General features: G+C 44.8%; 1 non-coding gene across 1 annotated transcript; it reads right to left on the bottom strand.

Annotated features, from left to right (window-relative positions):
* Positions 1-985: 985 nt before the first annotated feature.
* Positions 986-1,060, bottom strand: Trnat-ugu (transfer RNA threonine (anticodon UGU)). Its single transcript has one exon. It is a non-coding gene; the product is annotated as a tRNA-Thr (tRNA).
* Between the last annotated feature and the right edge of the window lie 7,821 nt (positions 1,061-8,881).

The raw sequence follows: 8,881 nt of genomic DNA, 5'->3' as shown, positions 1-8,881 counted from the left end.
TTCCCACACCCGGGTTTGATTCCCGGCGGGGTCAGGGGTTTTTCTCTGCCCTCGTGATGACTGGGTGTTGTGTGCTGTCCTTAGGTTAGTTAGGTTTAGGTAGTTCTAAGTTCTAGGGGACTGATGACCATAGATGTTAAGTCCCATAGTGCTCAGAGCCATTTGAACCATCCTGAGTCCTAGGTCATCCTTAACCAAACCCAACAGGTTTCTCTAAGAGACTGATACGTAATGCATTGAGGCCCAGGCGAGTTCAATCTATGGAGCAGAATGAAGATACGAAGACACCCATCACTTTGGCCTTTTTGCCGTATTTTGGTGCCATGTCGTCAAGAATCGGAAGAGTCCTCAGAAGATACGGAATTAAGTGTGTTTCTCAACCATCTGCAAAACTGAGAAACCTATTGGGTTCGGTTAAGCATGACCTTGGCCTGAGGAAATGTGGTGTGTACAAGATTCCTTGTCAGTGTGTGGCACCGTATGTAGGCCAGACATGCCGCACAATACAAGAACGCTGCGATGAACTTCAGCCTCACAGGCGCCTTCGTCAACCGGAAAAGTCGGAAATTGCGGAACACACTATCTGAATACAGGACATCGCATGATTTATGAAAAGACAGAAGTTTTATCCTCGACATCACCTTTCTGGGACTGCGTCATTAAGGAAGCAATACATATCCGTACAGTCGATAATCTCGTTAACAGGTATACGGGATTTCAACTGAGCACAGCCTGGAACCCTGCATTGGCTGCCATTAAATCACACCAAGTCCCGTACGAGTTCGGGCATAGCGTGTGCGTTCGCACAAGAAGGTCAATGGCCGGGAAGCCATATTTTAACCATATATGACGGTAGTATCTGTTCCCGAAAGAACAGTTACCGTGGATGACCATGCAGCTTTGCTAGAATGAAATGATAATTAAATGGACATCCTAGCTGCAAACAGGCGTTGATGTACTTCATTGGGGACATGTTGAAAATGTGTGCCCCGACCGGGACTCGAACCCGGGATCTCCTGCTTACATGGCAGACGCTCTATCCATCTGAGCCACCGCGGGCACAGAGGATAGTGCGTCTGAAGGGACTTATCCCTTGCACGCTCCCCGTGAGATCCACATTCCCAACATTGCCACACCACTACATTCTACATTAATCTGCCACGAGTAATGAGTATGATGGGCAAACATCTATTAGGCGCACTACGAATGTAGTGTTGTGGACATGTTGGGAATGTGGATCTCACGGGGAGCGTGCAAGGGATAAGTCCCTACAGACGCACTATTCTCCGTGCCCGCGGTGGCTCAGATGGATAGGGCGTCTGCCATGTAAGCAGGAGGTCCCGGATTCGAGTCCCGGTCGGGGCACACATTTTCAACATGTCCCCAATGAAGTACATCAACGCCTGTTTGCAGCTAGGGTGTCCATTTAATTATCATTACAGTTAATTGTTATGAACGATTTGAGGCCAATGACGTACATGATATTCCAGCCAAATAGTATGTACCATGCCAATTAACTTAGCTAGGGAATTACTAGGAGGGCGTCACCGAAGACGTTGGAAATGTATCAGACTGGTGTTCAACAGTCGAGAGAGATTTAGGATAGATTCTCAGGTCCACAGCTCGCGCCGACAGCCGCCACTGCCGCCACGGACGCAAGGTAAACATGCGGCCTCGCATTACACCAGCAAGTGACATTTAATTGATTCTCAGAACTGCTGTCGTCTTCGTCTCTCCTAATTTTTGTGCACTCAGCTATGACATGTAGTTAAAAATATTCACGATTGTCTGGCTTAACTGAAGCAGAAACGCGAGATATTCAATTTAATGAAAAGAACTGATCAGCCACTGTAGAGTGCTTCATTCTCTGAAGTTACGAAATTGTTTTAACTCTGTACTTCTCTTTGATTGCTCTTTACCGATCCCCATTCAATTCTGGTCAATTTAATTGTGCATTTTAGCGTAATTGATATCTCTGGCCCCAATTGTATTTAATTTGTTTGTGTTTTTATTGGTTTGGTTTGTGGGGCGCTCAACTGCGTGGTTATCAGCGGTGTTTTTATTCGCTCCCAGACGTGGTCATCAATGATCTTACCATTAAAAAACCTTGTAATAGTTAGGAATTTCGCTTCACAGTTGTGAACACCCAGTATCAACATTTTACCATCCTATACGTAATTTTGCTAACATTGCTATGCCATGAAGTCATACTTAGAGTAAAAATAAACCTTAATAACGAAAATCTAAGATTTTTACTTTTGCTAACATATACTTATGCCTGAACCCGTAAACTAATTTCTGTTAGCGATAACGTTTCCTTTACAGGGCGTGTAGTGGAACTAACATTGAGATCATTCTCTGATTACATCACTGTCTGTACTACTGCACTTTTCTGAACTCTGCATGCATGAGATGGTATCTTCCTACCTTGCAGGCTGTGGGTTCAACACCAAATTCCTAAAACACGCGTAGAGTATCCTTACACAACTGCAGTAGGAAGATCAGAACCAGTCTCACACATGTTAGACCTCCCAGCAGAGTGAAAGAGATTGTGCCCTAGTCAGAGGAGCCGAGATTCCAACAAAGTTCCATCCTTGAAATGACATTGAACAATATAAAATTTGCAACCAAAATAAGGAAGAATGCCTACCAGAAGAAAGCGAGGAAGATTGAGTTTTACGTTGAGCAAATGGTAATTCTACATCTACATCTACATCTATACTCCGCGAGCCACCTTACGGTGTGTGGCGGAGGGTACTTATTGTACCACTATCTGATCCCCCCTTCCCTGTTCCATTCACGAATTGTGCGTGGGAAGAACGACTGTTTGTAAGTCTCCGTATTTGCTCTAATTTCTCGGATCTTTTCGTTGTGATCATTACGCGAGATATATGTGGGCGGTAGTAATATGTTGCCCATCTCTTCCCGGAATGTGCTCTCTCGTAATTTCGATAATAAACCTCTCCGTATTGCGTAACGCCTTTCTTGAAGTGTCCGCCACTGGAGCTTGTTCAGCATCTCCGTAACGCTCTCGCGCTGACTAAATGTCCCCATGACGAATCGCGCTGCTTTTCGCTGGATCATGTCTATCTCTTCTATTAATCCAACCTGGTAAGGGTCCCATACTGATGAGCAATACTCAAGAATCGGACGAACAAGCGTTTTGTAGGCTACTTCTTTCGTCGATGAGTCACATTTTCTTAGAATTCTTCCTATGAATCTCAACCTGGCGCCTGCTTTTCCCACTATTTGTTTTATGTGATCATTCCACTTCAGATCGCTCCGGATAGTAACTCCTAAGTATTTTACGGTCGTTACCGCTTCCAATGATTTACCACCTATGGCATAATCGTACTGGAATGGATTTCTGCCCCTATGTATGCGCATTATATTACATTTATCTACGTTTAGGGAAAGCTGCCAGCTGTCGCACCATGCATTAATCCTCTGCAGGTCTTCCTGGAGTACGTACGAGTCTTCTGATGTTGCTACTTTCTTGTAGACAACCGTGTCATCTGCAAATAGCCTCACGGAGCTACCGATGTTGTCAACTAAGTCATTTATGTATATTGTAAACAATAAAGGTCCTATCACGCTTCCTTGAGGTACTCCCGAAATTACCTCTACATCTGCAGATTTTGAACCGTTAAGAATGACATGTTGTGTTCTTTCTTCTAGGAAATCCTGAATCCAATCACAAACCTGGTCCGATATTCCGTAAGCTCGTATTTTTTTCACTAAACGTAAGTGCGGAACCGTATCAAATGCCTTCCTGAAGTCCAGGAATACGGCATCAATCTGCTCGCCAGTGTCTACGGCACTGTGAATTTCTTGGGCAAATAGGGCGAGCTGAGTTTCACATGATCTCTGTTTGCGGAATCCATGTTGGTTATAATGAAGGAGATTTGTATTATCTAAGAACGTCATAATACGAGAACACAAAACATGTTCCATTATTCTACAACAGATTGACGTAAGCGAAATAGGCCTATAATTATTCGCATCTGATTTATGACCCTTCTTGAAAATGGGAACGACCTGCGCTTTCTTCCAGTCGCTAGGTACTTTACGTTCTTCCAGCGATCTACGATAAATTGCTGATAGAAAGGGGGCAAGTTCTTTAGCATAATCACTGTAGAATCTTAAGGGTATCTCGTCTGGTCCGGATGCTTTTCCGCTACTAAGTGATAGCAGTTGTTTTTCAATTCCGATATCGTTTATTTCAATATTTTCCATTTTGGCGTCCGTGCGACGGCTGAAGTCAGGGACCGTGTTACGATTTTCCGCAGTGAAACAGTTTCGGAACACTGAATTCAGTATTTCTGCCTTTCTTCGGTCGTCCTCTGTTTCGGTGCCATCGTGGTCAACGAGTGACTGAATAGGGGATTTTGATCCGCTTACCGATTTTACATGTGATCAAAACTTTTTAGGGTTCTTGTTTAGATTGTTTGCCAATGTTTTATGTTCGAATTCGTTGAATGCTTCTCTCATTGCTCTCTTTACGCTCTTTTTCAATTCGTTCAGCTTTTCCTTATCAGCTATGATTCGACTACTCTTAAACCTATGATGAAGCTTTCTTTGTTTCCGTAGTACCTTTCGTACATGATTGTTATACCACGGTGGATCTTTCCCCTCGCTTTGGACCTTAGTCGGTACGAACTTATCTAAGGCGTACTGGACGATGTTTCTGAATTTTTTCCATTTTTGTTCCCCATCCTCTTCCTCAGAAATGAACGTTTGATGGTGGTCACTCAGATATTCTGCGATTTGTGCCCTATCACTCTTGTTAAGCAAATATATTTTCCTTCCTTTCTTGGCATTTCTTATTACACTTGTAGTCATTGATGCAACCACTGACTTATGATCACTGATACCCTCTTCTACATTCACGGAGTCGAAAAGTTCCGGTCTATTTGTTGCTATGAGGTCTAAAACGTTAGCTTCACGAGTTGGTTCTCTAACTATCTGCTCGAAGTAATTCTCGGACAAGGCAGTCAGGATAATGTCACAAGAGTCTCTGTCCCTGGCTCCAGTTCTGATTGTGTGACTATCCCATTCTATACCTGGTAGATTGAAGTCTCCCCCTATTACAATAGTATGATCACGAAAGTTCTTCACGACGTTCTGCAGGTTCTCTCTGAGGCGCTCAACTACTACGGTTGCTGATGCAGGTGGTCTATAGAAGCATCCGACTATCCTATCTGACCCACCTTTGATACTTAGCTTAACCCAGATTATTTCACATTCGCATTCGCTAATAACTTCACTGGATATTATTGAATTCTTTACTGCTATAAATACTCCTCCACCATTGGCGTTTATCCTATCCTTGCGGTATATATTCCATTCTGTGTCTAGGATTTCGTTACTGTTCACTTCCGGTTTTAACCAACTTTCCGTTCCTAATACTATATGCGCACTATTTCCTTCAATAAGAGATACTAATTCAGGAACCTTGCCCTGGATACTCCTGCAGTTTACCAATATTACGTTAACTTTTCCTGTTTTTGGTCTCTGAGGACGGACGTTCTTTATCAACGATGATAATGTCCTCTCTGGTAAGCCGTCAGGTATTTTATCGTTTCGCCCAAGGGGGGGTCCCTCTAACCTAAAAAAACCCCGTGTGCACGCCACACGTACTCTGCTACCCTAGTAGCTGCTTCCGGTGTGTAGTGCACGCCTGACCTGTCTAGGGGGGCCCTACAATTCTCCACCCAATAACGGAGGTCGATGAATTTGCAACCATTATAGTCGCAGAGTCGTCTGAGCCTCTGGTTTAGACCCTCCACACGGCTCCAAACCAGAGGACCGCGATCGACTCTGGGCACTATGCTGCAGATATTAAGCTCAGCTTGCACTCCGCGTGCGATGCTGGTTGTCTTCACCAAATCAGCCAGCCGCCGGAAGGAACCAAGGATGGCCTCAGAACCCAAGCGGCAGGCGTCATTCGTTCCGACATGTGCTACTATCTGCAGCCGGTCACACCCAGTGCGTTCAATAGCTGCCGGAAGGGCCTCCTCCACATTACGGACGAGACCCCCCGGCAAGCACACCGAGTGCACACTGGCATTCTTCCCCGACCTACCCGCTATTTTCCTGAGGGGCTCCATAACCCGCCTAACGTTGGAGCTCCCTATAACTAATAGGCCCGCCCTCTGTGACTGTCGGGACCTTGCCGGAGAATCGGCCACTGGCCCAACAGGCGAGGCATCCTGTGGTGGCTCGGAAACGATGTCATCACCACTAGGAAGCACCCCGTACCTGTTGGAAAGGGGTAAGGCAGCTGCCACGCGGCCAGATCCCACCTTCGCCTTTCGGCCAGGCACGCGCGAGCCCACCACTGTCCGCCATTCACCCTGGAGTGATGGCTGACCGGTAAGATGCTCACTGCCGGAAGACGCAGCGACATCAGGGGTTCCATGCGATTCCAAGGCCACCGAAGTAGGCATAGGTCTCACCACAGTTGCCCCAACGCCACTACGAGCCGACGCCTGCGCCTCGAGCTCGATGAGCCTAACAGACAAAGCCTCCACCTGCCCCCGAAGAGTGGCCAATTCTCCTTGCGTCCGCTCACAACAACCACAGTCCCTACACATGACTATGTTTACCCTACCCTATACGGTGACAAATTCCCAAGATAATCTTCTGATGAGCTACTCTGATAATCAAGAAACACTCACTGAAATACGAGACGCGAAAACTACGCTAGGTTTTCCCAGAAAAACTATTTAAAAGCTAAGCGCAGCAAATAAGTACAAAAACGCTTTATACAAACAGTACTCGCTGCTGCTGGTGCTCTCGCTCTGGCTGTCACAAGACAACTGCTGATTCAAGTGACTAGTGGCTAACGGCCGCGAAACAAACAAAGACGGTTTTAGGGCGCTTTCTGTTCTAAACGATCAAGAAAACACTAAGAAATCTAACACGAAAACTACGTAAAGTTTTATCAAGAACTGTTAGTTACTATGCAGAGCAGATAAACACAAATAGAATCCCTTCCTTAGTGGAAGGTCGTAAACAAAATGCAAAATAAACGCTTTATACAAACAGTTCTCGCTGCTGCTGGTGCTCTCGCTCTGGCTGTCACAAGACAACTGTGAACTAAGTGAACAGGACCACATAAAAAGTTTTTTAGTACTTTCAGTGGGCTGTACTGAGCATGCCGGATTCTGAACCCAAATGTGCTGCAGGTGGAGACTATCTGAATGTACAAATAAAGGGGGCTGCATGATGTCTCTAATGTAAAGCCAATCAACAAGTAAGCAAGACGCCGACAGTAGGAGATGACAGCACAAGGAAGCCAATTATATCCTTCCACTCCTTTAGTTTCTTTATTAATGAAAAATTAGGACATGTAATGAAAATATTATGACACAAATAATATGTTTATATAATAAATTATCTTTATGATTTTCAGCAGTGTGTTTAATTTTATTGATGTGTGTTGTAATCTGAGTTCACCGATAGGTGGTCCTATGTTTTCAATATGGACTGTATATTTGATGACAGGTGTGCGGTCACAAGAAGGAGCTGTGAAATGAGAGTAAATCATGCAGTAACGTGAAAGGCATGAGCTGAGAAAGAGGAATAGGCCAAATATATCATATAGTCCTAATAAAATTGTTTTTCTCACTACGTGAGTAAAGATACGTGTTTCGTGTAATATACAGTTATCATTGGCAGTAATAGAGAGATAGTAGGAAGGGTAGTATAGTCATATATTGGTATTTGAGATGTAATTAGAATTGTAAATGACATCTGTGTGTAGTTGAAACTAACACCACATAAGCCCTGTGAGAATGAATTCCATGATGTTGTGTGAAAGAGTGTCATTACTTCGTATGAAGAAAGATTGCCTACTGCTTAATTTGCTATCATTTCATTCTCTTTTCTTCTTGTTTATCTTATAAAGCATAATTAATGTTTAATTTGAAAGATATTACTTAACCCATGCTGTAAAGCTCAGTGTTTGGGCCAAGAAATTTAGGTTAGGATGAAAGGCCCCATACTGTAAAGCTTTTATTGGGGAAAATAATGAAGTTTGTGTTTTCTTATTTGAATGTCATGTCATTTGTGAACTTTCTGTGTGTCTTGTTGACAGTGAGAAATGCACACTGCCATGATCACTGCCGTTCACACAGGAACTGCAGGTGAGGCTAATTAGCAACGGAGTAGCGTGGGGTGTTATTGGCCCATTCACTGTGCCAGCCTGGTGTCCTGCCAGAGGCCAATTTAGAGGGAGCTTTCTGGTCCCCATCCTCCTCTGACGTCATGGCATCTGCTACTTGGACCCAGTTGTAGCTAGGCAAGTCCCACAATGTGTACAAGGAAGCTAGACAGTGCCCCACGCACTGACCCACTGAGAGTAGCTGTGGTACGTTGTGGGCAGTGCATAAGCATGACCTGCCCACCGCGAGCAGTTGTTAGACATTGCAGGCAGAGCAAACACACAAGATCCACCTCCCACCACTGTCAGAAGGCGTGCATGACTCTGTCCCACTGGGTCGTGTGTTGCGGTGGTGTCAGAGACGAAATCAGTGGGAGAATGTGAATATTGGTATGTCTAGAGGGTGTGCCATCCGAAGTAGTTGTCTTTATCCGACGCCATGATTATACCACATTACGACAAGAGGCGCGGCTCACTCACGCAGTCCAGTCAAGAGGCATGTATGGCTCACAACCAGTGAGTGTCGTGCTGTCAAGGATGCAGTCGATGGATGAGTATGAAGAGCGGTGAACCTGTGGGATGTGCCATCCACAGTGTTTGTCAGTATCACACTAGATGATAAACCCAAGCCACAACGAGATGTCAGTGTGGTGAGACAATGTGCTCACATCAATCCAAATGACTGTTTCAGTGTGACACTTAGCTTGCTGTCAC

This window comes from Schistocerca cancellata, chromosome 5, assembly GCF_023864275.1.
Source record: "Schistocerca cancellata isolate TAMUIC-IGC-003103 chromosome 5, iqSchCanc2.1, whole genome shotgun sequence".
Taxonomy (NCBI): Eukaryota; Metazoa; Arthropoda; class Insecta; order Orthoptera; family Acrididae; genus Schistocerca; species Schistocerca cancellata.
Note: the sequence above shows the minus strand (reverse complement) of the source record. Positions and strands in the feature narration are given on the sequence as shown.